General features: G+C 36.4%; 1 protein-coding gene and 1 pseudogene across 5 annotated transcripts in view; both read left to right on the top strand.

Annotated features, from left to right (window-relative positions):
* Nucleotides 1-26,267, top strand: part of GABRG3 (gamma-aminobutyric acid type A receptor subunit gamma3) — a 736,378-nt gene that overhangs the window by 529,744 nt on the left and 180,367 nt on the right. The window lies entirely within an intron of this gene.
* LOC143652700 (bystin pseudogene) lies at nt 9,649-10,956 on the top strand (annotated as a pseudogene).

The raw sequence follows: 26,267 nt of genomic DNA, 5'->3' as shown, positions 1-26,267 counted from the left end.
CAAATACTTTTCCTGAATTTCTTAAGATAATCATGTGAGTTTTTACCTTTATTCTTTTAATAGTGTGTACTATTTTGATTGATTTTCACATATTATATCTACTTTGCAACATGGAGTAAATCTCACTTGGTGATGGTGTATAAAAATTTCTGCTTGTTGCTGGGTTTAGTTTGATAGTACTTTTGTGGAAGATTTTTGCATCTATATTCATGTGACTATAGTTTTATTTTCTTTTGATGCCTTTGCCTGGACTTGGAATCATGGCAATACTGACTTCTTAGAATTAATTGCAAAGATTTCCTTCCTCTTATATATTTTGGAATTATTTATGTAGGATTAATGTTAATTATCCTTTTAATGTTGGGTAGAATTAACAACTGAAGCCATGTGGACCTGGGCATTTCACTGTGGGAAGTCTGTTAAGTACAAATTCAACCTCTTTACATGTTTTAGGTCTATTTTCTATTTCTCCTTGAGTCAGTTTTAGTAGTTTTGGCTCTCGAGGAATTTATCAGCTTCACTTAGGTTACTTAGTTTGTTGGTATGCGATTTTTTCAGTATTCCCTTACAATCATTACTATTTCTGTAAGATCATTAGTTACATCCACTCTCTTTGTCATGATTTGAATACTTTTTTCTTCTGTATTTTTCCTGTTCAAGCTACTTAAATTTGTCAATTTGTTGATCATTTCAAATAATCACCATTTGCTTTCCTTGATTTTCTTCTACTGTTTTTCAATTTGTTATTCAATTCAGTTCTACTTTAAATCTTTATTATTTCCTTCCTTTGCTTGTTATGGCTTTAGTTTGCTCTTCTTTGACTTATGTCTTAAGGTGAAAATTTAAGTTATTAATCTGTAATTTTTCTTCTTTTTTGCCATTGACATTTATAGTCACAAACTTCTCTGTAAGTACACATCTTTTGCTGTATCCCATAACTTTCACTATACTGTGCTCTCACTTTCATTAATTTTAAAGTATTTTTAAAATTTTGCTTGTGATTTTTTTTCTTGGACCTACTTTTTGGTTATTTAGAAATGTGTTTTTGAATTTCTAAATGCTTGCAAATTTCCCAAATTTCTTTTTGCTATTGATTTCTAATTTCATTCCATTGTCATTGGAGAACATACTTTGGATGGTTTTGCAAATTTTAATTTTTTGAGTCTTGTTTTATGACCTGGTATATGGTCCATCCCGGAGAATATTCTATGTTTATTTGAGAAGAATGCGTATTCTATTGTTATTGGGTGGAGAGTTCCAAAGCTAACTGTTAGGTCAATTAATAGCTTAACTTGATACAACACAGTTCAAATATTATCATCTTAATTTCAATCAATATAAAACAATGCTTTATATAACTTCTTTCCTTCCTCCCTCTTTTGTGTTATAATATATTCAAATTGCTTATCTATACAATATAATTTCCATTCTCACAGTTATATATAATTATGTAATTTTCTTTTAAATGAATCAGAAGAAGAAGAAAAGTGTTATAAGCAAAAATTCATTTGTGCTGTCTTTTATATTTATCTATGTAATTACTTTCACCAGTGTTTTTTATTTCTTTGTGTAGATTCAAGTTATTGTCCAGTACCCATTTATTTTATTCTGAAGAAACCCCTTCAGTATTTCCTGCATAGCAGGTCTGCTAGGAATACATTCTCTCAGTTTTTGTCTCATTTTGAATGTCTTAATTTATCCCTCACTTTTGAAGGATAGTCTTGCTGGATAGAGAATTCTTGGCTGTCAGTCTTTTTCCTTTAGCATCTAAAGTACACCATTCTACTGCTTTCTGTCCTCCATGGTTTCTGATGAGAACTATCCTGTTGTATTGAGGATTACTTGCATATGATGTACTTTCCTCTTGCTGCTTTCACAATCTCTCTTTGCCATTAATTTTTGTAATTTTCTAATTATGATGTGTCTAGATGTGGGTGTCTTCAAGATTTTCCTAATTGGTGTCCATTGAATTTCTTGGATATGTAGATTAACTGTTTAAATCAATTTGGGAAACAATCATCCGTCATTTCTTTAAATATTCTTTCTGCACTTTCCCTCTCTCTTGCCCTTCTGGAATCCCATTATGTGTGTTTGGATGCTTGATGGTGTCCGACGCGTCTCTGAGGCACTATTCACTTTACTTTCTTTTAGTTCTTAAGACTATATAATCTCAATTAATCTACCCTAAAGTTTTCTGCTTCTTTTTTCTACCAGCTAAAATACTCCAGAATTTCTATTTGGTTTCTTTCTGTTAGTTTAGTGACTTCCCTGAACTAATTTTGTAGAATCTATACTCTTTGTCATGTGAAGCCATTGAAATCTCTCCTTTTTTAGCTTAGTAATCTCAGCTAAAGATTAAATACAAATTCCCTTAAATTTCTTAAACCATTAAGCCTCCTGGCCCTTGGCAAGGTGTTGTGTGTGTTTGTTGGGAAATGTTTTCATTGCTCCAGACATTCATAACTCTGCCTTAACTTTTACTTTCTCTGAAGAGACTCAAGATCTACCAGAGGTGAGAGATTAGGGTTCTTTGAGGTCCCTTCTTGGCATGCTCACAGTCCTGTTCATTTGAACGGCTTTCTCAATTCTCAGAAATATGTTAGAGCTTTTCAGTGGTCCTTATGAACATCTCATTTCTTAGTTTTTCCTTTGAAGTTCTTGGCCAGCTGTTAATTGCCCCAAGTGGTATTGGTGCAATCTTAAGCAATTGCCATTGCTTTAGACAATTCCTGGGCATAGGGCTAACCTCACTAAAAAGTTCTAAATTATATCAAATAATTAAATCCCTGGGAATGGAGCATTTATAGGGAGTTGCTTATATTAGATGTCTATCACTGCTGAAACAAATTACCACAAAGTCAGTGGCCTAAACAATACAAAGTTATTATCTAAAAGTTTTTAGATAATATGAGTTTTATGGGGTTAAAATCAAGGTTTGGACTGGGCTGTGTTTCTTCTGCATGCTCTGGAGGAAAATCTGCTCCTTTCTTTTTCCAATGTCTGTTTCCTTCATCATATCTCTTTTTCTGAGTCTGACCCTCCTCTTTCAGAAGACCTCTTATAGAGATCATTATGATATGATAGACCTACTAAGATAATCTAAAATAATATCCTCATGTCACCATACTTAATCATATCTGTAAAACCCTTTTCCATGTAAGGTCATATATCCACATGTTTTGGGAATTAGAAAGTAGATGTCTTTTAGGACTATTACTCATTATGCTGGTACTCAAATAGTGAAATAGTCAAATATCTGAATATTTCAAATAGCAAAAATTCTAGAGGACTTACTGGGTGCACCCAACACTTTCTGAAAACTCCTGTGGTGGCTGGGCTGCTGTTTTTCAAAGGTACTATAGTTGGGAATTTCTTGGTTTTCAAATTCACCAGATCTGGGGGGTGGGAATGAGGCGAGTTAAAATACCACAAACCTTGTTGTTCTTACTGAGCATCTATCGTTTACCTGAATAAATTCTCCTTGAATTGTTGTAAGCCTGTGATTAATTTCTAGAGTTCTGAAAAAGATGACTTAGCCAATTTTTGTTACAGTGTTCTTGCTTTCATAGAAGAGTGGATTTTCAGAGGTCCTTATTCTGTCATTCTGCAAGTGGTCTCTCTCTGGTGGCTATTTTTAAGTCTAATTAAGTAACTCATTTATCAGAATGATCTCTAATTATTTCAGTGACTCCAGTTCAACAGATGCTGTGCTGTCCTCCTTGACTTTAAGGGTGTCATTATATGTGTTCCCATGAGTGTAGTTCATATGACCAAAATCTGCTCATTTAACTATTGAAAGTAGTGCTAAATAAAACTCAGGGTATGTAGAAATCCTCAAGAGTAACCTGCTTTGGTAGATGCTAATTCAGAACTTCCTGGGAAGCAATGCTCATAAATAAATTACCAAGCTTTGAAGCCTCCTGAAAAAGGTATATTTCAAGGTTTTTATTTTCTGTATGAACACTAAAAAAACTAGGATTAATAACTTTTAGTGAATATTTATTTCCCCCCAAATGTTTAGGCAACATAATCTTTATAAGACTTTACATGAGCCTTTTTACTTATAGCATTTTTTCATCAGTTGTCAATGTTGATACAAATATGTGAGGGCTGCCAGCTGACCTGGGAAATATATTTGCATAGCAAATTGCATGCAGTTGATTTTTGGCTTGAATAAAGCTTTTTGATAAACATGAAAATTACTAATGTGACACTATAGTTCACACATATTATAAGCAGCCCTGCATAATGCATCACATAAGTATGCAGATGTCAACAGCAGATTCAATTAGAATGCTTTAAATTTGTTTCTGTGACTATGAAAAGGATGTGGGCAATGAGAACCTATAGTTAATCTTTCTGTCAAATGGAATTCTAAGAAATTAGCTCACCTTTGAATAATAGCGGAATTCAAGCACAGAGCCAAGGAAACATTTAAATTATCGAGGGTGGTTGTGCTATACCAGCTATGATTTGGGTCCCATTTATTAAGGTATTCAGCCTTTATAAATGTGCTGGCCAGTAGATTTGAAAAGTTCTGTCTTTCACATGAAATAATTCATGAGAAATAATTTTATATTCATATTAGATATATTAGTGAAAAATCCAGAATGGGGAAATAATGTTCTTCATGTTGAAGACAATGAGTGATAGTATCTAATGTAGCTTGACCCAACTAAAGTAGAAATTTCTAGCAACAAAAGAATTTTGTCTGATGTCATCAGAGTGTCCCTTGTCATGGAAGGCAATGAACATCAAGCCAGAAGTAGCAGGGTCTTCAGGGGCAGACCGGGGGAGCACAATCACTCCAGGGGCCATAATGTACATAATTTCTCTTTACTGTCTAACAGACAGAGGGAAAGCTTTCTGCCTTCTGCTTTATGTGAGCTCCTTTTGGGGACTTTCTGGAGTCCAATTCAGGGTTAGCTGTGTGTCTATGTATTTATTTGTTTTTTTCTTCCTGCCCTCATCACTTATCATTCCTCCCCAGTCATCCAGCCCCAAGAACCTGATATCCTTGCTGTTTCCACAACACATGAAGCTCTCTCCTGGGTCAGGCAATTTGTCATTGCTTCCTCTCTTCCTGGACCACTTCCCACACATGTGCAGGGTTTGTTTCCTCACTTTTTTCAGGTCTCTGTTGAAAAGTTTCCTTGTTCTAATGATCTTTTCAACCAGCATATATATAATAGGCAACATCTTGCCATGACACCCTCCCTCCTGGCAGTCTCTTTGCACTTCATTTTCCTCCTTAGCAATGCTTGGCTAACGTCTTCTATAAAGAAAAACATAATGAATATTTTAGGCTTCTTAAGCCAAAATGTTTTCTTGGAAGTACCCCATTCTGTCATTGTAGCACATAGACAAGATGTAAATAAACATCTTTCTTTATTTCTATACGACTTTATTTATAAAATTAGGTGGAGGCAAATTTTGTCTATAGCCGTAGTGTACTGATTTTTCACCAAAGCTTGAACTTTTCACTACCGGACATAGGTTCTGTATTTATCATCTGTCATCACTAGAAATAAGAGCTCAATAAATATGTTGAATGTATAATAGATGAATGCAGGGTATATCTGAAACACTGAATTCCTTATGTCAGTCTCTTTTTACCTTATGTCTCTCCAATAATGAGAATTTGGAAACTTCAGACCTCTAAGTACATGAGCTATTCCTTCAACCATTTAGTAAACATTTCATAAGTAGTTCTTTAAGGTCTCACCATATCAGGTATGATATGATCTGTTCATATTAACTTCAAAGTTTTTTAGGCCAGTGAGAGGCAATAGTTGTTGCAGAGGTACTGACACTGGGTGATGGTAGCTCTTGTGGTGGGGATGGAGTGAAATAATCAGATTCAAGATACATTTTGGGTTTAGGACTAAGGGCACTCATTGATGAATAGGTTGTGGGTATTACAGAAGGGACAAATAAAATATTTCAGTGGAAGTTTTGACTTGGACAATGAAAATGTGGGGTTACCATTTACAGAGATGAGGAACAATTTGAGAGTAATATCAAGCATTTTGGACATAGCAATATTGTTATTTTTGTTATCCAAGTGAAGATGTTCTAAACCTGCTGGGTAGATGAACCTAGAGGGCATATAATGTGATGCTCATTCACATGTACTTGTATTTAAAGACATGGGACTGAACTGGTTCCCTGGGAAGGAAGTGCAGTTAGAAGGTTGAGGACTAAAGGCTGGGGTCTCCAGCGTGCACCAGCCTGAAAAATGAGGAGGAGCAAACAAGTGAGATGGAGACCAACATCCAAAGGTTTGGGAGGAAAGATTAGAGGGTCTAGCTCACAGTCTCATCAATACCTAAGCAATGATATTTGTCTCTTTAGTAGATTGAATTATGTACCCCAACAAAAGATAAATTCTTAATCTCTTCTCATGTTCTTCTGGGTTTGAATTTAATTGTAAATAGGGCCTTCTGAAGATATTATAATTAGTAAAGTGTGGCATATCAAGATACAAACTGAAACCATGCTTCCTCCCTGAAGTCTGTAGAATTCTGGTGCTAGTTTGCCATAATCTTTGGGGTTTCTTGTGTACCTCTCATTACGGTGATCCAATCTCTCTCTCTCTCTCTCCTCTCTCTCTCCTCTCTCTCTCTCTCTCTCTCTCTCTCTCTCTCCTCTCTCTCTCTCTCTCTCTCTCTCTCTCTCCTCCTCTTCTCTCTCTCTCTCCTCTCCTCTCTCTCTCTCCTCTCTCTCTCTCCTCTCTCTCTCTCTCTCTCTCTCTCTCTCTCTCTCTCTCTCTCTCCTCTCTCGCTCTCTCTCTCTCTCTCTCCCCTCTCTCTCTCTCTCTCTCTCTCTCTCTCTCGTCTCTCTCTCTCTCTCACTCTCTCTCTCTCTCTCTCTCTCTCTCTCTCTTCTCTCCTCTCTCTCTCTCTACCTTGGGTCTCTGGTTTCTGATGGTTTTTGGGTTCTGGCTCCTCCTGGTGGCCTTCTCTTTGCACAGTCTCCAGTAGACAGATTAAGACCCACCCTTATCCCTGATTCAGGTGGCCACACTTTAAATATTCAAACCTGCAGTAATGCCGATTAAGAGCATGCCCTTTGTTGGAATACATAATCCATTCTATCATAGTCACTGTGTCATATTTGCTTAGCTTTGATGGTATTGCTCATTATCAAACATCTTAATTTGTCACAGCATGCCAGATGATTCTAAAACTGCAGCTGCCTAGGAAGATTGAAAACACAAAAATCAAAACTTTTAAAATGAATCTATTGACACCATGCAATTTATTAAGTGCATGCGGCAAAAGAATCTATAAGCTTTAGAGTCACTGAACACAGAAACCCTAAGTATATCACTGGTTAATAAAAGGAATAAATTTAATTTTATGTCATGGTTGGATTTTGGTAGAAACAGAAATTTAATTTATTATCTGGAAAATAGATTAATTGGAATTCTACCTGACTTACGATGGAAGAAAATGGCCTTTTTATGCAAATATTTTCCTACTTTGAACTTCCTTCTACTCCTCACTCCATTTTTCAGCCTAGGAAAGGCAGTTCCTTCCTCTCATTCAGAGGGTCTTAACACAAACAATGTGCAGTGGAGGAAAAACAGATGTAGCAATCACCCTATCTAGCTAGTGGTCTGGGAAGAATGGAACAGAAATAGAGAAATAAATACAATATGCACACCTAAAGGAAAAGGAATATGCACTGCCATCTTAGGAGGCTCTGCCTTGAGTAACTGACCTGGGAGGGCTCCCTGAGGAAATTATGCTTAAGCTGAGACCAGAAATATGAAAAGAAGACTTGCCTTCTGATGTATTTCTGTTCTGAGCAAAGTCACAGAACACCTATAGCAAAGCAGGGAAGGCATGAAGCTATGAAAATCAAAGGAGAGAAGGCTAAAAGAGGCTGTCATCCAGTGCTGCAAGTTCATCCAAAAGCCATCCAAATCCCATTAATGTGAACACAACACTGTGGTTGTTTAACTGGTGTTTGAATTTTATGCTTCTAATAGATTATAATACTTAGAATAAACTCATCAGAGACCTGTTCAGTATTTCCACGATAATTTAACTAAGTTTAAAATTGATTACTAATAGTTTTGTGTGTATTTTGCATACTTATGAGGACTTTTTGTGAAAAAACAAATAATACTCTTCAAGCCTGGGCTTAGTTTCTAAAGACAATATGTAAAGCTGACATTGCCTACAAAGGCAAAGCAAACTTGAAAACCTTGTGAAATGCATCTAGTCTTAGAGCTGTCACCAAGTGACTCTGGTGGGGCTCAAGTTAGCTGGTATCCACTCAGGGCCATGTGGGTGAAGATATTTCTCTTTACACATGAAGGAGAATCACCTACAGAGCCAAGAGATGAGGAGGGCTGGAGAGCAAGCACATGGGAGCCCAGATGCCAGTTTCCTGTTCACTCCAGCTGCCCTCTGCCTTGTAAACAGCTTTCATTCCCTCAAGAATTACTTTCACAATTCACTGCTCTCTGACCTCATCCTATTGTCTGTCTTCTCCTGCATCTCTCCTCATCCAGTGTCTTTCCTTACCCTGCTCTCTATCCTCTCCCCCTGTCTGTCCACTCCCTGCTGCATATTAACACTCTGCAGTCTGTAGTCTCCCTGCCTGCTGTCTGTTCTCTCCCTGCCACCTGTCCTCTCCCTGCTGTCTATCCTCTCCCTGCCCTCTGCTTCCTCTATGACATCTGTCCTCTCCCTGTTGTCTGTCCTTACCCTGTTGGCTTCCTCAAGACCCATTCATCATCACTGCTAGAATTAAAGACTGTTGCTGTGAGCAAGCTCAGAATGGACAGTCTTGTGATGAAAACCTAGTCAGATCTAAATACACTGGGGAAAAGGCAACCAAGAGAAGTGTTATTTATACTTCTCACCTCTCCCCTCCTCTTTTCAGCCCTGTCTAGCGCACCTGTCTAGGTGCACAGCACCTGCAGCCTTCACTTTCTCTCAACTGATCTTGTTACTTGCAGAGATCCATCCAGATAGGACATAGGCCACCATCGTCCCCATGTCATTGGTGCCTATGGTGTGAGGAAGCTGGTGGGGAGACTAGTGGCCATCTGGGAAGAAAATTGCATTTTGTGGGCAACAATAAAGCAAGGCAAAGGAAATGTGGGAACGGGATGCATGATAGAGAGAGTAGCACTGAAAATACTGGATCTTGATTAAATTTGGACAATGTACGTAATTCTTGCATGGAGTATGTATTTTTAATATTTATTATCCAGTATAGCTATGGAAGCTGAGATGAAGGAATCATTATTTTGTCCAAGGTAAAAGGTTTAGCTAAATCTACTTGTTCAAGGAAATATAAACACAATATGCTTAAAAAATAGACCATAACCATGTGGTTTAGCCAATTATTCAAATACTTGAAGCTATCATAATGGAAGTTAAATATCAATATAAATATTATAATCATGAGGTAAACCACAGATTTTACCTAATTAGATTTCTATAAGGATGAGAACCTTATGAGATAGGTATTCCCATGCATGTGTTAGGGAACTTCTTTAACTTGTTACTTACATCTGGACCTGCACTTCTACGTACTGTTCGAATTAAAAAATACAAGACCCTAGCACTCTCGGCTGTTCACCTCTGTCCCCAGGCATGAAGATTTGCGGCAAATTTTTCTAGAAAAATGCCCCAATTCAAGGCAACCCAAGGAGCCAGGAGTCAGGGAAAACTTATGCCCCAGACTGAGCAGCTCCTAGGTGGGGATGCAGTACAGCCGGGACCAGGAAAAAGTGATGGAGCTGCAGAACCTGAGAAGAGGAGTGTGTGGGGTCCCCACTGACCCGACAAATTTTGCAGCAAGTGAGACAGCTGGAGGATGAGCATGGCACTGGGAAAAGGTTCCAGGAGTGCCACGGAGTGAATTAGATAATGAGGATGAGGAATGGTCCACTCTGGACAAGACCACCACAATGACAGGGGTGAGCCACCAGGCCGAAGTGGACATGGACACTGAGGACAGGCATGCATTGAGATATTCATGAACAAGAACCCTTCTGCAAGGTACACTCTGGCTGAAATCATCATGGAGAAGCTGATCGAGAAGCAGAAGGAGGGAGAGACATTCATGTCAGAGATGTATGGCTTCCCTGGACTCTTGGGTCCTGGAGGTCTGAAGAGTGTTCTGGAAGGTGTTATCTAACTACTGGAATGGAAAACTGCCAAAAACATTTAAGATCATCCCTGTCACTGCAATTGAGTGCAAATCCGTTATATCACAGAGCCTGAGACCTGGACTGCAGCTGCCATGTACTAAGCCACCAGGATTTTTGCCTCTAACCTGAAGGAACACGTGGTTCAGTGCTTCTATAACCTTGTCCTGCTTCCTTGAATATGAGATGACATAACTGGATACAAACAACTCAACTTCCACCTCTACATGGCACTCAAGAAGGTCCTCTTCAAGCCTGGAGCCTGATTCAAAGGGATCCTGATCCCACTGTGTGAGTCGGGCACCTGTACCCTGAGGGAAGCCATCATCGTGGGTAGCATCATCACCAAATGCTCCACTCCTGTGTTGCACTCCAGTGCAGCTGTGCTGAAAATTGCTGAGATGGAATACAGTGGTGCCAACAGCATCTTCCTCGAACTGCCACTAGGCAAGAAATGTACACTGCCTACCCGGTGCTGGACACTCTGGTCTTCTATTTTCTGGAATTCCTGACAGAGAAGCACAAACTCCCTGTGCTCTAGTGACAATGCCTTCTGATCTTGGTCCAGTGTTACAAGGCAGACCTGGCCACAGATCAGAAAGTACCCTCCTCAACTGCTCGGGCTACAGCCTCATACACAACTGTCCCCTGAAATCAGCCATGAGCTCCAGAGCTCAGTCCACCAAGATGTGGAAGATGTCCCCAATCACCATGGACTGAGGAAACATACCTCTCCTGGTCCAAGAGGCTTGGGAAGGACCTGGACCCCTGTTGGTGGCTAAAAATGACACTAAGTCTTAACAACCTAAAGATTAGGATCAGGGTAGGGATGGTCATGGGGACGTCTGTGACTCCCGGTCCTGAATAGGGAGAACTGAGGGTCTGGCTGATTCTTCCTTCCATTCTAGGTCTTCATCCCTGCTCAGTTCTGTGACTTGACTTTAGATTCGACACCCCCACTCCTCATCTGGGGGGGGGGGGTATAAGTACTTACTCCAGGACTGTTGTGTCAAATCACTGGGATGTGGATAAAAACGAAAGACATGTATTTATTGAACTCTGTGCTTTGGTGTAGTCAGTGGAGTTCCTTCTTGAGGTAGAGATGGGAATTCTTCCCTGTTCCTTTCCCAGAAGTGGAGTCTTACCCACTTACATAGGGCACTATTTGTTCTATGAGTTTGTTTCTTCAGGCTATACCCACCGTGTTCATTCCCAGAGGGCAAATTCTCTACCCTCCCCAACACCAGCTACAGTGGTAGAATGCCAACTGCCTGGACGGGGTCGTTCCAAACACTGTCAGATCTCAGTTGTGGATGAAACAGCTGCAGGAGAAATATCTTCCTCAAGAGAAGTGGAGATACGAAGGCAAGAAAGGTCAAAGAATATGTGCTGTCCGTAAATAAAATTTTATTGCAACAGCCACATCCATTCATTTACAAATAAATAAATAAATAAATAATCCATTATAAGTCCAAGAGAGAAAAGACCTTTCTTTTTTTTTTTTTTTTTCAAAAATCATCAATACGAAAGGACAGAAAAAAACATAGCAGGCACTTAAAATTTGTTTTGGGCATTCATTTCAAGTTTATATTTTACATGGCTTCTGAAATACCTCAGCAATTTCTGCAGTGTCCATTTCCTATGCCCACTGCAGCCTTATATTTCTTGGCTGGGGGCAATACATAGTATCATCCTAATTTATCTTAAGTTATTGATCCTTATAAATCACATGGCAGATAATTCATTGTTCTGCTCTAGATTTAGTGAGTATAGCACTGAGAAGCTTAAGGGATGACTTTGTTTCTTCCTACCTGATATAGAGAGAAACTCTAGAAATATGCCCAAACATTCTGTGTCTTGGTACTTACACATTAATCAGACAATCTCCACCCTGCCTAGGATAAGCAGGACAAAAACCACTTCTCCTCTCTCCTGGCACCAAGGAACAATCTCCTGGAGAATTTGCCCTCATCTTTACTTGCTCTTATTAGAACAAAAACATGATCTGGAAAATCTTGGAGGTTCCTAAACTACCCTGAGAGCAGGTCATAATTAGGGAGGACCCAGGTTAATGAGAGGCCACTCTGGAATCTGCTTCCTTTTATGCCTCCTTCTCTATGTCTGTGACATCTTGGGGAGAAGCAGCTGAGTGCATGCCTTCTAGAGCAGTGGGAAACACTACTTCAGAAGGTAGTAAGTGATTTAAAGAGGAGGAGAGTTTGTGATCAGCTTTAGAAACCATTGGATTAAACACACTTCAACAAGGTTTGCTACTATCGCATTACTCACATAGATCGTGAATGCCCAAAAGAGAGCATAACATACAGAACATATGGCATCTCCCCAATTATTTTGCCAATACCCTTTTTTTGAAAGAAACTATTTGGGGTTACAGTAGGGTAAATTTTGAACTAAAGAATGAGAACCTGCACAAACAAGGCCAGGTCCAAAGAAATTCACTCCTCATGGATTCTCTCCTAGGGTAATCAGCTTCCAAAGTGTGGCTCAACAAAGTCTCCTCTGGGGTCCCAGAGCTTCCCTTCAGTGCATGCTCATCTATAATCATCACTGCCCCATCAGTCTCCAGAACAGGGACAAGTCTTATGACCATAGAGCTTAGGGACTACCAAGGAGGTGGCAGTTGATGCATGTGGGCAAATGTCTGTGCACACAAAACTATATTCCATCATCTCTTTTTCCTGATAACAAAAACACTGGGATGTAGAACACTATTTAGGGTGTCTGATGAAGAAATCTTGAACACACTCAAACTTCCTGGAGGTTAGATCACCCATGCTGTTCTCTTACACAAAATGAGCTTTGGAAACCAATTGAGTTCTGCTTAACATTAGATTCTAGTTTTCATCCTCCTACTGGGACCTCTAAATCATTTCTTTGACTGATTTTTCTGCACTGTGGCCCTTTTGTATGAGAAAGTTGAATTGGTGCACCTGTAAATCCTAATAACATTTTTATATCTCAGATAGAGAAATTGAGGGAAATAGTCCATAAACACAGTTATCGTCTTCCAAGTGGTGGACTGCAAGAGGTCAGTGGGTCCATTCATCAAAGCAAATAAGAGTTAATGAACATCAAAGCCATGAAAAAATTATTCCCTACAATAGGTAGCTGGTGCTGGTAGGAGTGGACAGTGTCCTCCCTGCAGGCTTTCCCAGAGAGCGTCCTTTCCGGGGAGCATCCAGCAGAGGCACTGCCACACAGTGGCTTGGATCCTTGAGTGTTTAGTTTTTAATCTTTGCTGACATTGTAAATCTTTTTTATATGGCAGCTGGGATATCTCATGCTTTCATTTTCACTTTCAAGTCACATTCCTAAAAATTTAGAGTATAAACTATGCATTTCACACTGCCATATTTTCATTTATTTGCTTTCCAAAGAGCTATGAAATAGGTGTAAGGAAAGTTTTAATCAATGCCATTTCTATTACCAATTAAATGATAAAAATTAGAAACCATTTTCAACTAAGCTGATAATTTTTGTAAAAGTTTGTCAGTTTTCTTTTGTTCTATTTCTTGCCATTTATTTAAATACCAGGCTTTTTAAAAATTTTATTTTGAGGAGATTGGGTGAGTGGAGATGCACTGTCTAGTGGTTATCTACCATAATCTAATTCAGGAGACATTTTGGATTACAGTGTAATGCAGTTGCTGTACCCAACTTTTCTGAACCCTTATCCACTGACCTCACAGTCAGTAATCAATTGATCAAAATTCTATCATTAAAACAGCCAACTTTCCCAGAAGGAAATTTATTCTCTCGCCTCAATAAGAAATCTAGTTATTGTATGAATACTCTTCAAGAAATATTTATTGAGAATCAGCAAGATAGAAGGATTCAGCTAGACAGTTAAATATTATCTTATTTAACTTTCTTGAACAATTTATGATGAAGATATTATCACACCTTACAAAATAAGGCTGATTTGATTAAGTGATGTGGACATGGCTTAGATCTACACAACCTCCCCCACAAGCCCAAGTATGCTCACAGTGGAAACAAGGTCTCTGAAAAAGCAAGATTATGAGGCTTAATATATCAACATGTGTGTTAGGTGCTAGGCAGGGAAGTTCTGAGGAGAGTGTCTGTCAGTAGTTGTTTAAGGCAGCAGGAGTCTTTGGAAACACTCTCTCTATTGAAATTACCCCCACAGCTGTGTACTTTCTGGTGGAGATGTGGAAGTTGCTTTAAAAATAAGTTTCTCTTATTACCACTGGCTTCCATCAATGGGAGCTCCGTACAGAAAGATGTGCCTGTCTCCTCTAGATGTTCCTCACAAAGTGATGTGTACTTAAGTGACTCTCCAGTCTGTGGCCTCTTTTCCAGACATGCCTTCACTCAGACACTCAGCTCTGCATCTAGAGCCTACTCTACCTGCATGTGTGGGACAACAGATTAAAGGGGTAAGTTTTACCTCTGCCAAAGGCAAACCTTTCCAGGGTTGGATGGTGGAGAGGTGGAAGGACCCAGCTCCAGGTCTTTACTTGGATGGGGACAACTCAGAGGTGTGATCCACACTGTCTCTAAAGTGTCCTGCAGGACTGTGCTAAATTACGTGCAGCAGAGTCTGTGCTTGATGTTGCACCCTTTCTTTAGCCCCCTTCCCAACCTGAGTCCTTTTCCTCACTCCCCTATTGATTTTCCCTGGAACATTTCCTAATAACTCATTGCTTGTCTCAGGGTCTGCTCACTTTTGAGGGTGACAGACTGTCTTACATTATGAATCATCTTTCCAGTTTATATTCACATGCACAGATGTAGATTCACATGCATACTCACACAAACCAATGGGATTTTTTTGGAAGGACAATGGATTTATCAATCAGTTGGGAGTGAATTCATGCCTTATTTTAGGTTCACCCAGCAGCGAACCCCAGGAAAAGGATGTGAGTGCAAACTGTCTGCCTGGGAGAAGAAAGAAACACTGGTACAGGAAAACTGCTGGGGAAAGGGAAGTGATACAGAGAAGGGAAGACAGCCAAAAAAACATCAGGTATTAAGGAAGTTAACAATTCTTCAGGGAAATTCTTGGAAACACCATAATACACATCCTCAGAATGATCCCACTGGATAACTCAACAAATAACTCCACGTCTATTTGCCCAGGCTTTTCCCCAAGGGACAATAATCCGTGACACGAACCCTTTACTATCACACAGATAAGCAGCATAAAAGGACTATGATGGCCAGAGAAAATGAGAGGGCAATGAAAAGTTAGATCAGAATGTACCAAAGTGATCAGAGTGAAGGATGTGGGCAGGACACCAACTGTCACCTACAAAGATATCTGCACATAATGGCCTTTCCATTTATGAACATCTAAATTCTCTTCATTGCTCTCAATAAGCTTCGGTGTATTCAATTTCAATGTCTTCCATGAATTTTGTAGTAAAAATTCTAGTTCTAATGTCAGTGTCAAGAGTATCTTCTAGGTTTTGTTCTGATTATTCACTATTAGTACATGAAACACCATAGATGGCTTTTCTTTTTAGATCAACTTTTTTTTTCTGAATTTGTAGATTAATCCTGCCTTTTGTAGAATTTCATGTAAATAGAATCAAAAGTGTAGACTATTTTATACTTGGCTCCCTCATTCAGCTTAATGTTTTTGAAATTTTCCATAGTATTGCATGTAAAAGTAATCCATCCCTTTTTATCGCTGAACGATATTCTCTTGTATGGATATACCAAAGTGTGTTGATTTATTCACTGGTTGATGTAGATCTAGATTATTTCCAGTTTTAGGCATAAACAGACACTTTGTCCCTGGAGTGAAATTATTTCGTCATATGTAAATATATGCTTTTACTTTAAAAGAAATAGCCATTTTTGAGTTTTTGTATCTAGTCCTGTTGCACAATCTGTATCCCTTCAGCTTCAATTACCCATTGTCTTACCCTGTTTCTAACTCCTGCTGAACTCTGTTACCAATGACATATTTCAAGTTTATTCTCGAATGTCCGTTCACAACAGTGGGACCATACAGTATTTGTCCTTTAGTTTTTGGCTGGATTCACTCAGCATAATATTCTCTAGGTCCATCCATGTTATTACATGGTTCACAAGTTTATCTTGTCTTAAAGCTGCATAATATTCCATCGTATGTATATACCACAGTTTGTTTAGCCACTCTTCTGTTGATGGAGATTTTGGCTGTTTCCATCTCTTTGCAATTGTAAATAACGCTGCAATAAAACATTTTATATCTTTTTCTGTTGTGTTGCTAGTTCCTCTAAACTGATGCAAATGTACTAAGAAACAATGATCATGCATCTATGTGATGATGTTAAGAATTACTGAGTGCATATGTAGAATGGTATGATTTCTAAATGTTGTGTTAATTTCTTTTTTTTCTTTCCGTTAATAAAAAAAAAAAAATAAAAAAAAATAAATAAATAAAAAAAAAAAAAAAAAAAAAAAAAAAAAAAAAAGAAATAGCCAAATATTTTTGCAAAGTGATTGTACCATTTTTAATTCCTGCCAACAATATATTAAAGTTTTAGTTACTCCACTTGGTGGTGGTAAGCTTTCAAATTGTTGCCATTCAAGTAAGTGTGTGGTGTCTTTCCTTTCCAAATTTTACTGGTGTCTTTCAAAAAGCAGAAGTTATTAGTTTGGGGAAAACTACTGTATCAATTTTAGTTAATGGTTAGTAATTTTTGTGTTCCTTGCTAAGTAATCATGACCCATTTTGAGTTGAAATCGTCCTCCTGTTTTTCTTCCTGGCAATTCATATTTTTAGCATTTATATTCAAACCTACATTAAATTATATCCAATAATTTATAGCTAAATTTTATATATGGTATAAGGTAATGACTGCAGCTAATTTTTAAAAACAGAATATTCATTCATTACCATCTTATCTCAGTCCTTTTTTGTAGAAAATCACTTGAAAATATATGTGTGGATCTATTTTTATATTCTGTTCTACCAATCCATTTTTATATCTCTATTCCAGTACCACAGTGTCTTGATCATGGTAAGTCTTGAAATTCAACTTTGTTCTTCTTTTTCAAAATTGTTTTGGGTATTCTAGATCCATTGAATTTTCATATAATTTTCGAATTAATTTGTCATTTTCTATAAAATTGCCTACTGGGATTTTTGACAGGGATACCATTAAATCTAATGATCGATTTGCAGACAGTTGACATTTTAAGAGCAATGAGTTTTCAATCCATTAAGTTCGTATATTCCTTCATTTAATTAGGTCATCTTTAATTGCTCTGAGCATTGCTCATTGTACAGGTCTTGTACTACATATCATTAAAATTATCCATAATTACATATTTTAAATCAAAAGTAATATTATATTTTAAAATTCATTTTAAATTGTTGTTTGTTAGTATATGGAAGTACAAGTGATTTTGTTTACTGGTATTGTTCCCATGTCTTTGCTGAATTTTCATATAAGTTTAAGTAGCCTTTTGTTGATTTCTTAGTGCTTTCTATATACAGGATCATGTTCCCCTCTTGTTTTCTGACCTGGGTACTTTTTTTTTTTTTTTTACATGGGCAGGCACTGGGAATCGAACCCCGGTCCTTGGGCATGGCAGGCAAGCACTCTTACCTGCTGAGCCACCATGGCCCACCCTGACCTGGGTACTTTTTATTTCTTTAACTTGTCTGGTTGCACTTGCTAGAACTTCCAGTAAATAGAAGTGGCAAGAGAGGATGCCCTTGCCTTTGTTCCTGATCTTAGGAGAAAGTTCTAGTCTTTTACTACTAAGTACCATGTTAACTACAGTTTTTATTTGTTTCATATATGCTTTTTATAAGGTTGAGGGAATTCCTTCAATTCTACATTTTCTGGGAGTTTTTATCATGAATTGATGTTGAATTTTATTAAATGCTTCTTGCTGACCTACTGAGATGATTATACCTTTTTTCTCTTTTTTTTTGTTAATATGATAAATAGCACCTATTTATCTTCAAATATTAAAATGATTTTGTATTCCTGAGATAAACTCCAGTTCATCATGTTGTATTTTTCTTTTTATTTATCGCTGTTTTCAGATATCTAGTATTTTGTTCAAGCATTTATGTCAAATCTCCTTTTTTAAAATGCCTTTGGCCAGTTTTGCAATCAGGGTAATGCTGGCCTCTTGAAATGATTTGGGAACAATTGATTTTTCATATTAATCTTGTGAAAGAATTTACTGCCTTTTTTCTAAATTCTTAAGAAGCTAGACCAACTTTGACTATCATGTTCAAATTTTCTCACTACTCTGTGATGTTTTCCTACTTATTCTATCAAAGAGGTGTGTTGAAATCTTCCATAATGATTGAGGAGCTCTCTGTTTCTATAACTGGTTTTGTCCATTGAAGATTTATATTTTATGAGGTTATATTCTTAGACTTATGCAAGCTTAACTTAGAAAAATTGAAATTTTTGCCGCAATTAAATGTTCTTCATGTCTCTTAAAGTCTACCCGTTCTATTGCTAATTGTTGGGGATTGAATTATGCCCCACATGAAAGACATGTTAAAGTCTGAACAATCAGTCCTGTGGGTGTACACCCATAGGCAAATAGGACCTTTGAAAATGTTATTATCGGTTCAGATGTGGCCAAACTGAATGAGGATGAGCATTAACATAATACAGTTGAAGTCTTTATAAGCAAAGGAAATTGGGCACAGAAGTAGAAGCCAGGAGTAGGAGAAGCCAGAGAGAGAGTTTGCCATATGGCAGAGAATTACCATAACCAGAATAGTACAGACTTTGGAGAAAGCATGGCCTTGTCAACACCATGATTTTGGACTTTTTGCCTCCCAAACTGTGAACTGATACATTCTTGTTGTCAATCCACAAACTAACTGGTGTCATAGCTGTCCTGACAAATTAGGACACTAATATAGTATATACGCTTTATTTTGGTTAATGATTTCACGTTATAACTTTTTTACCATCACTTGACTTCCAACTTTCTATATCTTTATGTTTCATATATATATCTGAGAAATAATATATAGTTGATCTTAAGGATTTCTTAAAGCCCATTTTGATAACTTTTGTCTTCTAAACACAGCTATTAGTCCTTTATTATATAATTTAAATCTACTACTACTATTTAATTTTTAATTAACACACTTTTGCTTTCCATCCTCATTTATTCTCTTCTTACAGTCTTTTGGAAAGATTATAATTCATCATTCCACTTCCCCCTCTACATCTTGGTATTTGTGCAATATGTTTTATTATTTTAAAAGTTATATTATGAATTACTAAAAGCCCCATTGACTTATCAAAAATTGATGATAAATGGTGTATTCTCAATTTTTTCCCAAATAAGCAAAGGAACTTAAAATATTTTAACCACATTTGCTCTTTCTCTCACTTTATAAGGTATTGTAGTTATGTGTACATTTAAATTTCCATAGTCAATTATTTTTCTACATAGCCAATAGTGATATATACTCATCAACATATTTACTCTTTCCCACAATGGTCATTCTTTACTGTATCTCCTCTAGGATAATTTTCATTCTCCTTAGAAAACAATATTTTATTTCAAGTATGCACATGATGAATTTACTCAATTTTTTAAAAATAGTTTGTATTTATTTTTTAATTTTTTTTTTTTTTACATGGGCAGGCTCCAGGAATTGAACCTGGGTCTCTGGCATGGCAGGTGAGAATTCTGCCAATGAGCCACCATTGCACTGCCCAAATTTACTCAATTTTATTTGTCTGAAAATATCTTCAATTTTGTAAGATATTTTGCTTGGTATAAAATTCTAGATTTGCAAATATTTTCTTTCATTACCTTGAAGGTATCATAAAATTATATACTGATTTTCATTTTTCTGTCAAGAAGTCAGTTGTCAGTCTCGTTGTTGTTGCTCTGAAAACATCTATTATTATCTCTAACTGCGTTTAAGGTTTTTTCTTTATTTTTTTTTCAACATTGGTATTATGATGTGTCTATATACACCTTTTTACAGAGAAATCTTACTTGCGACTCCATATGGCTTCCTTAATCTATGGCTCTACATGTTTCTTCAGTTTTAGAAAATACTTTGTTATTATTTTATTTTAGCTTTTAATGATTAATTATGTATTTTTTTTGATCCATCTTCCAGATTAATTTTATTATTAGTCTAATCACTATCAAACTGCTAATCGCCTGTTCTGGATATTTCACATAAGTGGAATTATACCATATGTAGTCTTTTGTGATTGGCTTCCTAGCATAATGTTTACAACATTTATCCATGTTGAAGAATGTATCAGTACTGGATTTTATTTTATTCCTGACTAATATTCCATTTTACAGATAAACTACAGTTTGATTATCCATTCACTAGTTTATGTACATTTCCCAACTCAGCTTTTTACCTATAATGAATATTATGCTGCTATGAATGTTTGTATATAAATTTTACTTGAACATATGTTTTCATTTCATTTGGGTGAATGTATTAAGAAGTGGAATTGCTGCATCATATGGTATATCTGTTTTTAATTCTTTAATGAACTGCCAAACTGTTCCCCAAAATAGCTGTACCATTTTACAATCTTATCAGAAATGTCTCCATATTCTCACCAACGCTTGTTATTCTCTGTCATTTTTATTATAGCCATCCCAGTACATGTGAGGTGGAATTATGCCATAGCAATTTATTTTAATCTGGCAACATATATAAAGCTGAAGTTTCCCTTTTTAACAGATTTTAGGTGTGCAATTCGGTGGTGTGCTGGTTTGTTGTCATGTACCCCAGAAAAACCATGTTCTTTTAATGCAATCTTGTGAGGCAGACCCATTATTGGGTGACCCTGCCCATTCAAGGTGAGTCTTAACCCTTTCCCGAAGGAGCCCTTCATGGGAGAGAACTTAGTGTTGACACAGAGAGCAGAAGGATAAAACCTGGACATAGATGTTTGGAAATGAAGAAGGAGGGCACCTTAGGAGGCACCAGAAGCTGAGAGAGTCTTTTGAGACCAGAAACTAGGTGAGAGGGGCATCACCATATGCCTTCCATAGGACAGGGAAACCCTGAACTTGATTGTTTTCTTGAGTGAAGTAACCCTCTTGTTGAAGCCTTAATTTGGGCATTTTCATGGCCTTAGAACTGTAAATTCATAACCTAATAAATCCCTTTTGTAAAAGCCAACCCATTTCTGGTATATTGCGTTCTGCCAGCATTACCATACCAAACAAGTGGTATTAATTACATTTGCAATATTTGGCTACTATCACCAGCATTTTTTTACCTCAATTTTTCATCTCCGCAATCAAATTCTGTACCCATTAAGCATTAGCGTTCCTTTCCACTTAGGCCCTGGTCTCTGGTAAACTTGTAATCTTCCAGTTGTTTCTATGAATTTGTACATTCTAGGTCTTTATTGTAAATGAGATCATGTAGTATTTGTCTTTTTCTATCTGACTTATTTCACTCATCCTGATGTCTTCAAGATTCATCAACATTGTAGCACATGGTGGTTTGATTTGTTTTTCCCTGGGAGGTCTTGATGTTGAACACCTTTTCATATGTTTATTGGTCGTTTGTGTATCTTCTTTGGAGAAATGCGTATTTAGATCAAATGTCCATTTTTTAAATCACTTAATTTATCTTTTCACTCCTGAATTGCAAGAATTTTTAAATATTCTAGATACAAGCACCTTAGAAGTTTATATGATTTGTGAATATTTCTTCCCATTCTTAGAGTTGTTTTTCCACTTTCTTATTGGTAACCTAAGAGGCACAAAATTTACATTTAATGATGTGTGGTTTTTTTTTTTGTTTTTTTGTTTCTGTCTTTTGGCTTGTGCTTTTGGTGTAAAACCAAAGAAAGCTTTGCCTAAGCTAAGATTTGCTCCTACATTTCCTTCCAAAAGTTTTATAGCTTTAACTACTCCCATTTTCAGTTAATTTTTGTGTTTGGTGAACGAAAGTAGTTCAACTTCATTCTTTCACATGTGGATATCTGGTTATCCCAGAACCCATTAGAAAATAGAGAAGACTATTTATTTTAGCTCATTAATGCTGACAGAAGTACAATATACCAGAAATGGATTGGCTTTTATAAAGGGAATTTATTAAGTTACAAGTTTACAGTTTTAAGGTCATAAAATGTCCAAAATAAGTTATCCAGGGGAAGTTACTTTGACTCAAGAAAGGCTGATGTGTCTGGAACACCTCCATCAGCTGGGAAGGCACATGGCTGGTATCTGCTGGTTCCTTTGCTTCCGGTTTCAAACAACTTTCCTGGGGGTATTTTCCTTCTGTATCCACAAAGGTCTCTGTCTCTATGGACTCTGAGCTCTTTCCAAAATGGTTTCCTCTTAGTATCCTGCCTTGAATGGTGGAGACACGTCTCCATGAAAACCACTTAACCAAAAGGTCCTACCCACAATTGAGTGGGTCATAGTTCCATAGAAACAACTTAATCAAAAAGACCCCACCCAACAGTATTGAATCAGAATTAAAGAACATGGCTGTTCTGAGGTACACAACAGTCTCAAACTGGTATGCTATTTCCTCCATTGAATTATCTTTTCATCATTGTCAAAAGATGACTGTAAGTATGAGAGTTTATTTGTGGACTCTCAACTCTATTCCATTAATCTATATTTCTATTCTTATTCCAATACCATGTTTTCTTGAATACCAAAACTTTGTAGTAAGTATTTAAACTAATATGTGCGAGTCTTTCAACTTCATTTTACTTTTCAACATTTTTGGCTATTATGGGTCCCTTGCATTTCCATAAGAATTTTTAAATATGGTTATCAATTTCTGTGAAAGAAGCAGCTAGAAAATTGAGATTTCCTTGAATCTGTAGATGATGTAATAAATTCTATTTAACATTTTACTGGAGGTTCTAGCCATTTAATTAGGCAACAACAAAAAAATAAAAGCATCCATGGCAGGAAATGAGTTCAATTTATAAAAATAAATTGTATTTCTACACATTAGATATGAAAAACCTGAAATGAAATTTTAAATATTGAAAATATCATTTACAACAGCATCAAATATGATAAAATACTTAAATACAAACTTAACAAAAAGGTACAAAAACCTATACTCAGAAAACTACAAAACCTTGTCAAAAGAAATTTACAAGAGCTAATGAATAGAAAGGCGCCCCATGATCATAGAATACAAGATTTAATACTGTTGATATGACAGTAATTCCCAAATCTTCTACCTGTCTTGTTCCTGATTAGGGGAAAGGCATTCAATCTTTCCCCTTAAATTAAGAATGTTACCCATGACTTTTTTGTAGTTAAGTACATCTTATCAGATTGTGGACCTTCTTTCATTCCAAGTTTTTAGTTTTTGTCATGTTGTGGTATTGAATTTTGTGAACTGATTTTTCTACTTTTTGACAAAATGATGAATTTCTTGCCCTTTATTCTGTTGATATTGTGTATTGATTGCATAATTGTCAAATGTGAAGACAATTCTGCAAACCTGGACTAAATACCAGGTTTACTCATGTTATATAATCCTTTTCATGCTTGATTAAGTTTTTGTTTTTCTACTATTTTATTAGAGAAGTTGTAGATTTACAGAAGAATCATGCAAAAGATACAGGGTTTCATATCTTCCCCTATTATTAACATTTTTCACTAAAATGATATCTTTATTACAATTGATTTGAGATAATATAATTGTACGATTAACTGTAGCCCATAGTTTACATAAAGGCTAACTGTGTTGTACAATCCTGTTATTTCTAAATATTTTTATTCTAGTAACAATTCCTCTTTTGACTACATTCAAATATACAATTCAGGGATGTTAATTATATTCACTGTGTTGTACTACTGTCACCATCATCAGCTACCAAAATCTTTTCGACACCCCAAACAGGAATTTTGCACCAATTAAGCATTAACTCCCCATTCCCTAACCCAAACCATGGCCCCTGGTAACCTATTTCAATGCTTGTATATACCATATTTTGTTTATCCACTCATTTGCTGTTGGACACTTGAGTTGGTTCCATCTTTTGACAGTTGTGAATAATGCCACTGTGACCATAGGTGGGCATAAGTATATGCATTGTAGTTTTCACTTGAATTTACCTAATGGCTAATGACATTTAGCGTCTTTACATGTGATTTTTGGCTATTTGTTTATCTTCTTTGGAGAAATGTCTATTCATGTCTCTTGTACATATGTACTTCGGTTGGTTGTCTTTTGTTGTGAATTGTAGCATTTCTTTCTATATTCTGGAAATTAAATCCTAACTGGATATGTGATTTCCAAATATTTAACTACTAATCCATTTCTGTAGATTGTATTTTTACTTTCATGATGAAAGTTGTCCTGAGATGCACAATAGTTTAATTTTCATGAAGTCCCTTTTCTCAGTTTTTTTCTTTTATTGCTCATGTTTTTGGTGTAAAGTCTAAGAAACCATTAACTAGCACAAGGTCATGAATATCAATCTTTATGTTTTTTTCTTGTAGTTTTATACCTTGGGTTCTTATATTTAGGCCTTTGATCTATTTTGATTTTATTCTTGTATGTGGTGTTAGTAGGGGTTCACTTTCCCTCTTTTGAACATGGACAGCCATTTTTCCAAGCACCATTTGTTGAAGAGAAAATTATTTCCCAATTAGTGAATTTGGCATCCTTATAAAAAATCAGTTTTCCATAGATGTAAATATTTATTTATGGGCTGTAAATTTGATTCCATTGTCTATATGTCTGTCCTTGTGACAGTGCCATGATGTTTAGATTACTGAAGCTTTGTAAAAAAGTTTTTACATAAGGAAGTATGAATTATGTAACTTCAGTCGTCTTGTTCCAGATGTTTTTGACTATTCAGAACCCTTTTACCTTTCCATATAAAGTTGATGAGCAGCTTTTCCATTTGAGCAATGAAGGCTGTTAGAATATTGATTGGGATTATAAGACTCTGTAAATCACTTTGGGTAGAATTGACGTCTTAGAAATACTAAGTATTCTAAATCAAAAACATAGAATGTCTTTCCATTTATTTAGGTCTTTGAAAATTTACTTTCAGCAATGTTTTGTACTTTTCTGTGTACAAGTCCCTTAAATCCTTGGTTAAATTTCTTCCAAGATATTTGATTATTTTAGTTGCTATTGTAAATGAAATTTTTTTCCTTTCCTCTTCAGATTGTTTATTACCATTGTAGAGAAACTCTACTGGTTTTTGCATGGTGTACTTGTTTCTCACCAATTTGCTGAATTCTTTATTAGCTTCTTAGAGCATTACTGTAATTTTTCAGGATTTTCTATATAGAGAGAATAATGTCATCTTCAAATAGGAAATTTTTATTTCTTCCTATTGTGTTAGGATGTTTTTGTTTTAAACAAAACAATGCATGCCTAACTGTTCTGGCTAGAATTTACAGTATGGTGTTAGATAACACTGGAAACAATGGTTATTCTTGTCTTGTTCCTGGTCTTAGGGGTAAAGATTCCAATCTTCCATCATTGTGTATTACACTAATTTTAAGTTTATCACGTATGTTCTTTTTTATGTTGATGAAATTTCCATTTTGGAAATATTAATTACCATCTATTTTCAGTACCCTGCATTAATGACATTCCTTTGTTCTTCTTCATGCAAAAACATTTTTAAAATTGTACCTTGTACATTTCACTATTATTATACACTCTAGGCATTCCTAGATTATACCATCCCAATCTTTAACATCTATCTTTCTTTCTGATTTCATTTATGTCCCCAGCCCTCCTCCCTCTATCATTCTCACATGCAGCTTCATTCAGTGTTTTAACATAATTGTATTACAGTTAGGTAGTGCTGTGCTGTCCATTTCTGAGTTTTTGTATCCAGTCCTGTTGCACAGGCTGTATCCCTTCAACTCCAATTACCCAATATCTTACCCTATTTCTGTCTCCTGATGGTCTCTGTTACCAACGAAATATTCCAAGTTTATTCACTAATGTCAGTTCATATCAGTGAGACCATACAGTATTTGTCCTTTAGTTTTTGGCTAGTCTCACTCGGTATAATGTTCTCAAGGTCCATCCATGTTGTTACATACTTCATAATTTTATTCTGTCTTAAAGCTGCATAATATTCCATCGTATGTATATACCACAGTTTGTTTAGCCATTCCT

Source organism: Tamandua tetradactyla, chromosome 12 (genome assembly GCF_023851605.1).
Source record: "Tamandua tetradactyla isolate mTamTet1 chromosome 12, mTamTet1.pri, whole genome shotgun sequence".
Taxonomy (NCBI): Eukaryota; Metazoa; Chordata; class Mammalia; order Pilosa; family Myrmecophagidae; genus Tamandua; species Tamandua tetradactyla.
This window is presented reverse-complemented; position numbering and strand designations above follow the sequence as displayed.